Source organism: Echinops telfairi, unplaced genomic scaffold (genome assembly GCF_000313985.2).
Source record: "Echinops telfairi isolate 266 unplaced genomic scaffold, ASM31398v2 ScPeMD7_6681;HRSCAF=7622, whole genome shotgun sequence".
NCBI classification, from domain to species: domain Eukaryota; kingdom Metazoa; phylum Chordata; class Mammalia; order Afrosoricida; family Tenrecidae; genus Echinops; species Echinops telfairi.
Genome location: NW_022110581.1, coordinates 73,682 through 81,640, shown reverse-complemented (window position 1 = coordinate 81,640; position 7,959 = coordinate 73,682). Strand labels below are relative to the sequence as shown.

General features: G+C 45.3%; 1 protein-coding gene across 4 annotated transcripts in view; it reads right to left on the bottom strand.

Moving 5' to 3' along the window:
- The window catches only part of BCORL1 (BCL6 corepressor like 1), an 84,425-nt gene that overhangs the window by 73,049 nt on the left and 3,417 nt on the right, over positions 1-7,959 (bottom strand). For 3 of the 4 annotated variants that reach the window (XM_045295971.1, XM_045295973.1, XM_045295972.1), the window contains one exon: positions 4,179-4,343. The gene's annotated coding sequence lies outside the window, so the exon portion shown is untranslated. Of the gene's footprint in view, positions 1-4,178; positions 4,344-7,878; positions 7,912-7,959 lie in introns of those variants that run through there. The other variant, XM_004717794.2, reaches the window with a different exon arrangement.

The window sequence follows — 7,959 nt, the reverse complement described above, 5'->3', positions numbered from 1 at the left end:
CTGACACCAAGGGCTCAAGTAGAAAGCAGGTGTTGTGAGAATGATGATGGCAACATATGTACTAATGTGCTGGACACAAATGATGTCTGTACGGATTGTGAAGAGTTGTATGAGCCCCTAATAAAATGATTATTTAAAAGGGGGAATATGAAGTACTACTTTCATAGCATTTACATGGTATGGGGGAGCTTCAAAAAGTTGGTGGGAAAACAGAAAATGAAATTTTGCCACTAACTTTTTGAAGCCCCTTTGTGTTAAGTACCACAAGTAATGTGACATCAAATCAAACCCAAATTCATTGCCAAAGAGTCCATTCCAACTCATAGTGCCCCTTACAGAGGTTTTCGAGACTGTAAACCTTTACAAGAGCAGACGGCCTCATCTTTCCCTGCAGGGCAGCTGCTGGGTTTGAACCACCAAAGTTGGTGTTAGTAGCCCAGTGCCTGACTCACAGTGCCACCAAGGCTCCTTATAAGTGATCTAGAGATGACATAAGGTATACAGGAATATGTGTATAGGTGATATGTGGGTGAGTAAAAAAGTCTTGCTACTATAGTTCCAGTTCATACTTGCATAGGCTTATTCCAAACAAAATGTGTTTTAAACATGTCTCTGTCATCAGTGAATGGCTGCAGACACGTTCTCTCAGTAATACACTTGTCTTAATCTCCTTAGGGTGCCTTTGAAAGCACAAAACTCATGACATCGAGTCGATGCCTATTCACAGCAACCCTACAGGGCAGGGTAGAACTGCCCCTGTGAGTTTTGGAACCTGTAACTGTTGATGGGAGGAAAAAGCCCCTGTCTTTCTCTCACAGAGTGACCGGTGGTTTCGAACTACTAACCCTGCAGATCCCAGTCCAACCCATAACCACTACGCCACCAGGGCTCCCCTGCCTTCAAAAAAGGATTAGTCAAAACAGTGGCTTCTGCTGGGCCAGTTAAACTCAAGGCCGAGACAGTAGCTCAGGGGCTTATGGGACTGTTTTGGTGGGGATACTAACGGGGTCTTCTAGGTAAGATCTTCTCAAAAGACAGGGCAATCAGGGGGGCTTGTTAGGAAGAGGTGTGAAGAAAATTGAAAACTATTGGTAAAAAAAAGGGCAAGCCCTGTATAACCAAGAAAACATGTAGATTTTTAAAAATTGGTGTATGTATATTTGTGCGTTGTCAACAACAAATGAAAATATAATTTACACATATATATAATTTATTCTGAATAAACTTATGGCTGATCTTCAAAAAAAAGAAAAAGAAAAGAAAAAGGGCAGGAAAGATAGGCCGGATTTTTTCCCATTATACTCATTTTTTGAGGGCAGTAAAAGCTCTCCCATGAAAATTTCTTTAGGAAATGTTACCCCTTCTACCCTACAACCCTGATTTTGCCCCTTTCAGAACTCTTTTTGTCCTAAATCTCAAAGTACATTTAAAAGGAACCCAATTTGAGTCTCTTGAGGATGCTCCAACTGCCGCTTTGACATGATATAAATGGAAGCGTGAGGAAGTCTTCAAGGAAAAGCTACACAGATGGAAAAACCACTGGCAAAAGTGGATACACCTAGAGGGAGGAGCCGTGGGAAAACAGTTGCTTCGTATTTTGATATTTTTGCTCAATAAAAGCTGCTTTGATTTTGGAGCACTACTTTTTTACTTACCTCTTGTATGCAAATACTACGCCATCTCATCTAAGGGGGCTTCAATGTCCCAGGATTTTGGTATTCCCAGGGGGCCTAGAAGCAATCTCTAGTAAATGAGAAGGGACTTGTGACTGTGCCACATTCATGATATGCAGATTTTCATCCAAAGAGGATTCCTCCATGCCCAATTTGTGTTTCCCTGAAGTCTCCTGGATTGTATATGCACAGACCAATATGTGGAGTGGCCTTTATTAGGTTATTTTTCTATTCCCTCACCCTAGATCCAGCCATGTGCTTAACTTAGAAATATAGAAATATATAACCTAATAATGGCCTCTCCACATAGCAGTGCATATGTGTTTGTACAAATATGTATATGTACGTATATGCTGTCGTTTTGTTGTTAAACACTGCCAAGTTGATTCCAATTCATAGAAGCCCTAAGGGCCAGGGCAGAACTGCCCCACAGGGTTCTCTATGTTGTAATCTTTATGCAAACAGGTCACCAGGTCTTTCTCCCATGGAGCTAATGGGTGGGTTTCAAACCACCAAATTTTTGAGCATATAACCATTGTGCTTCCAGGACTCCTTAATAGATAGGTCACAGAATTTCAAAACCCTCGCCCCTGACTCAACTGGCTGTCAGTTTCTTAAGTCCCTCAAGGTGAGAAAGACTATTTGCTCGGTCTTTCCCAGTCCCCTCCCATTAGTGTCTAGGCACATGGTATGGATGCTAGGAACTATTCTTGCTAAATTATTGAACTCCAATCTATGCCACACAGAGATGGAGGATGCCAATGGGAAAAAAAGGATTAGAGCAGGGGATTCCTTTTCTTTCCCTTTCTCTTCTTTCTGCCCACAAAATCGCTGGGATCACCTAAAATGGACCGGGAGCAAACAATGGTCAAATATGCTTCCAATGAGCTGAGTATGGTTTAGTCACAGCTCATTTCAAAACTCGCTGGGGGAGAAGGCAAGCAGAGAAGATAAGGCATTTCCAAAGTCAAACAGATTCTTCATTTGGGAACTGAGCTACTGTTTTAGATTGGCCTGCCATCCTTCTCTCCCACCAATGGCTCAGCAGAAGCCGCTGCCATCCAACTTTGCTGCCCAGAAGGGAATCTAGTAGACATGTCATTTCTCCCTGCTCCCAAGTTTGGTTTGAGTGCGCCCAAGCAATTTTAGATAATATGACTCTCTCCCATTCAACTGTTCAACAAATGCTAGTCATAGAACTAGACCAGCTAGCTACCAGCTTTTGTAGTGCGTCCAGATGTCACAGACAGTTGATAAGCCCAGCCAGTCATAAACACACCAACCCTACTCAGAAAGCAATGATTTCAAAAATGGTTCATCCAAGTAACTCAATTGGGGTAATTTTTAAAGTAGGAACCAAAATTCCATCCAAACCCCCAAGTTCCAATGGGATAGACCTTCTCCAGTTCCTGCCACGGAATACCAAGCACAACTGTTAAGAAGCTGCCACTTCCACCTCAAAGGTGGATGCAATCGTGCAGCAAGATAAGCCCAGCTCTTTCTTCCTACCACAGTGGAGATACCAAATAAGTACTGATACAACAGGAATGGGGAGAAAGTGCACAGACAATAACCAGGGAGGGAGCCTCAGGAGCTATTGAGAGCTTTCAGTCAGCCATCAAACTGACCAGAACATAATATACAAGGTAACTATCACAAAACACAAGGTTGAATAAAAACATTCTGATTGTAATAATAATGTGGTACTTGTTAGTTGCTGGGGGGGTCCATTCTGACTCAAGGCGGCGGCGGCAGTGTTAGAAAACAGAGCTATTCCAGAGGGTTTCCTGGCTGTCGAGTAACCAGAAGATGATTTTGCTGGATGGGTTTGAACTGCCAACCTTTCAGGGAGCACAAGCCATTTGGCTAGGTGCTGTTTCTTGGGCACCTACTATGTGCTTGGGGCTCCACTTGTATCAAGATTTAATACCCATTAAACCCATCCAGCTGCTCTGCAGAAGAAAGGCCTGGTGATCTACTTCCACAAAAATTACAGCCAAAAAACCTCTATGGGATAGCTCTACAGGGTCACTACGAGTCAAAACAGACTCGCACGCTGGCACTCAACCCCAAGGACAACTATGAGCTTGGCACTATCCATAAATGATTGTGTGGACACTGCAGAACCCCAAGAGACTTCTATCATCTCCATTTCAGAGATGAGTAAACTGAGGCACAAGAAAGTTAAGTGACTTGCCTCATGCTACACAGCTAGGGGGCAGAAAATTGAGGACTCTAGCCTATGATCAGGTATCTCTACAACAGTCCAAGTGGCTCTGATGCATTCTACAGTTGGGCAGTACTACAAGATACTGACCTGTCCATGGTACAACTAAGTCAACCGGAGTAAAGCCCGGTCATAATAGAACACCTACCTAATCATCTCAGGCACCGAGACAGGAACATAGAAAAGCTATACTGTTCTCCTTGGCCCCTGACACCAGCACTATAGCAAAACTCAACTGTACCCTTAAATGGCACAAGCACGATGATTTCTACACATACCTTAGCGATGAGGTAGCCAAATTTTGTTTCTTAGCCGGCAGTGGGTCGAGAAGCCAAAACACAAAGCTTTGCCTGCTCCTCAGTACTCTTCACACATGCTTAACTAAGGTCTTCTGAAGAGCCAAATGAAGACATATCCTGCCTCTTATACTTGGGTGTGAGTTTCTGAAAAGACATTTTACAAATAATACATCATCTCTTCAGATTTATCACAATTCAATGACCAGGGAAAATATGACCTTGACATACAGCCTTGCAGCTGCTTTTTAAAAACAGTACCCACTTTTTAATGTTTTATGGGGAAAGGGTAGTTTCTGCCTTAGAGAAAGAAAAAGAGACCAATTGGAGTATTTGAATTATGAGGCTAGAAACACAAGAGTGAAATTTCAACTTCAGTTCACCAAGGCAAGTTTTCATCCAAAAAGACTGAGTTTAAATTATGAGCCCTGGGAAAGGGTCACAGCTGGAAAGGGACTTGTTGGAAAGAGGACAAACTCTACAATAGCTTAGAGATGGTCATTCAAAATAGGCATGAATAAAACTTAGTTAACAGATGAGGTTATATAAAATACATCCTTATGGCCACAAGGTAGACTATAACCTTCCTTTTTGGCCATCTTCACAAACATTCTGGCAAGCATCATTTCAAACCTAATTTGAACTCCAGCATAGAAAATGTCTTTTTGGAAACCACTAAGGTCTACTGGGGTCTTCCCTGCCCATACACAATCATCTGTGGCTTCCTTCACCACCTCTTCACATCTATTTTATCCTACCAACTTCTAATTTCCCAGAATGCTTTGTGCTCTACTCTAGTCACCCACCATAACCTCCTTCTCTCTGAATCCTGAATGCTGATTGGCCCTGGGAAACAGCTCCTCCCTGTAGCTGCTGTTCCATCCCACTCAAAGCTTAGCCTAGTAGAATTAATGCACCCCATGGCTTGATTTTAGATGTCGTCTTGTTGACCTTCTGATTAGAGCCCTTTCCAGGCTCCCATCACACTTGCCAATCCTGGCTTAAGACCCCCATGCCACACACTACTCTTCTTTATCCTGTTTTGCTCTGGACTTCCCACACCACTCCCTTTGTCCTATCTTGGATCTCTCTCCCATTTGCACACGGGCAAAACTGGTGCATTCCCACCTTCTCCTTCTTTAGGGACAGCAGGGCCCTTCCCCATCTGGTAGCCTTAACTTTCATTTAGATTTTCCAGTGCAGGCTTAATCCCAGATCTGTGCTAACTTCTGCTTCCTTGCTTCTACCGAAGGCAAGTTTTCCCTTCTACAGCAGCAGCTCCAAATGTAAAATGTATTTGAGTAAAATGTCTTCAGTCCTTGGCTTTTTCATTCTCTCTCACTTTTTTTAACCTGTAAGTTCTAATGGGTACATATAGTTCTATTTCTTCCTAAGTGCCAGTTTCTTTCCAACCCTATTTTTACCCAAGCTCTGCTTTATCTCTTGCTCCCTTCCTTAGTGATTCTAACTCCAAAGTGTAACAAAACAAAGTTCCTTCAAACTTCACTTTGTAAAACATTATCCTAAAGATCTCAAAGTTCTATTTCTTCCTTACTTGGTCCCAACACAGGCCCGTGATTGCCCACCTTTCCTCTCCATCACTGCTCAGCCAGCTCTCTTCCTGACTTCTCTCTCTACTTTCGTTCTAGTACTCAAGTCATTTCCTCCCATAATTCTGTTCCCCCAAGAGAAGCCCATCTAGATCAAGGATGTGAGGAGCCGCTCTGCCACCCATATTCAACATTTCTCCCTCCCTCCTCTTCGGTGAGTTCATATGAGTCCCTGAATGGCCCAAATGGCCAAGGATTCAACTATGAGCCAACCTACTCAGAGGTGCCTCTGAAGACAGACCTGGAGATGTGCTTCTGCAAAGGGCTTGCCCATGCAGAATCCTCTGCAGCGCAGTTTTATGCTGACACCCATGGTGTGTCCATGAATGGCAATCAACACCAGTTCCATGAATCACATTATGAATCAAGCAAAGAAACACCTGGAGGGACCTTTTAGCCTCTAGAGAAAGTCCCATGCCATGGAGCAAGAAATGGCTCTTTCCCTTCTTCCCCTCCCCTTTCCTGGCAAATCAAAATGACCAGATCCACATGTGTGCCTTTGGTGCAGCTGTCATTGTCTTCTGCAACTGCCCCTCAACTCTGCCCAATTCAGACTCCAACAGCAGCGCTTCTGAGGCCTTTAGCTTTCCTCTGCCCCATCTCAACCATTTGCCTTCCCTTCCTTCTCGGCATATTCGAAAGAGCTAGTCCTCTTAACCCAAACATTAGCCACCACCTACCAACCTACCTACTTACACACACACCTTTCCTCCACCAACAGCTTACTGAATCTAATTCTTCTATTTATAAGGCTCTGTGCCCCTCATCCCCACACTCACCCCAAGGGCAGCTGCCTCAGTTGCCCTATCAAAGAATGGGTCTGCCTGTCCACAGTCATAAGACTTAATCAAGATGGCCATGTTCCCCCTAAAGTCTGTCAACCTGCCAAGTCTCCAAACATGACTCAACGAACCCCTCTGCTCCTCCTAGCTCCCCAAGTCTTTCCTACTAATCTCGAGTCTCCATCACAATTTTCTAGGTTCTTCTCCAACCTTTTGCTCTCCTTTAGAGATCCTGGGTGGTTCTTAGGATTGTTACCCCACTTGATACCCGGTAGAACCCTTCAAGTTCCCTTTCTACATTCCTTCATCTTCAGAACTACATGGTAATCTTATCTTCCAATGTGAGCACCCCTAAACCCCCAAACATCATCCGTTATGCTACCTGTCATCACCCCATGACAAACATTCCTCAGTTCCAACATTCAAGGAAAGGACAAACAGAACTAGATGGCCTTTAAAGTCTCTCCCAAGCCTGGAATTTTCTTATCTACCTAATGCACTCCCAACCCCAAATGCACCCCTTGTTCACTTCCCCATAGAAACATCTCCCCTGCCTGCCTTTGAAGAATTGCTCCCGAAGTTGAAAAGAGCCATTGAGCTAGTCCAGTGGAACCATGACTCACAACTACACCCCCAGAAGTAGCACCATGGCTTTCTACAACTGTCCTCCACCTCTATGCCACCGAGAGCCCCCCTCCCCCAGCCAAAACTGCCTTGAGGATCGGGCTGTGTCACAAAGTTACCAGGGCCCCCCTCCCACATTCCTGGAAAGAGTCCCTAAACCCCAGGACTTGAGGAAGTCTCGTCAAGGGACAGCTGTCCTTGTAGACGCTAGGAAACACCAGGAATGAGTAAGTCCCACCATGTCCACAGTTTCTAACAGCCACCACTGAACATTTCAAAACAATAAAACAAAACAACAACAAAAAAGGAGAGTGCTTCTACTGGGGCAAGAGAAGGGACGACAGAACCAAAGAGCCCCCCCCCCAATCGCCTGTGCTGCCACTCCCCCCGGTTGGCTGCAGGCTGGCCTCCTGCTTTGCCCCTAGACCACACCATGATCTGCCGAACCTCCTTAACTCGAAATCCCCAAGCTGAGGTGCGGCCGGCTCCTCCCAGTCTTACCCCGGACGTCCCTCTGGCCCAGCCTTCCTCTTGGCGGGACCTCGCCAAAGACGGCCCTTCGGCGCCCAGCTCACCTCCCTGGTCCTCCCCAGGCCCCCCTGCAGGGATCCGTCCAAAAGCAGAACCTCGAGGCACAGAGTCCACGAGGCCCGTCGCCGGACCCACCTCCCTTCCTTCTACCAGCACCTTGTCCTCCATGCACCCGGCCCCCGGGGCTCCTCGTTGTCGTCGTCCGGGCTCGCACCG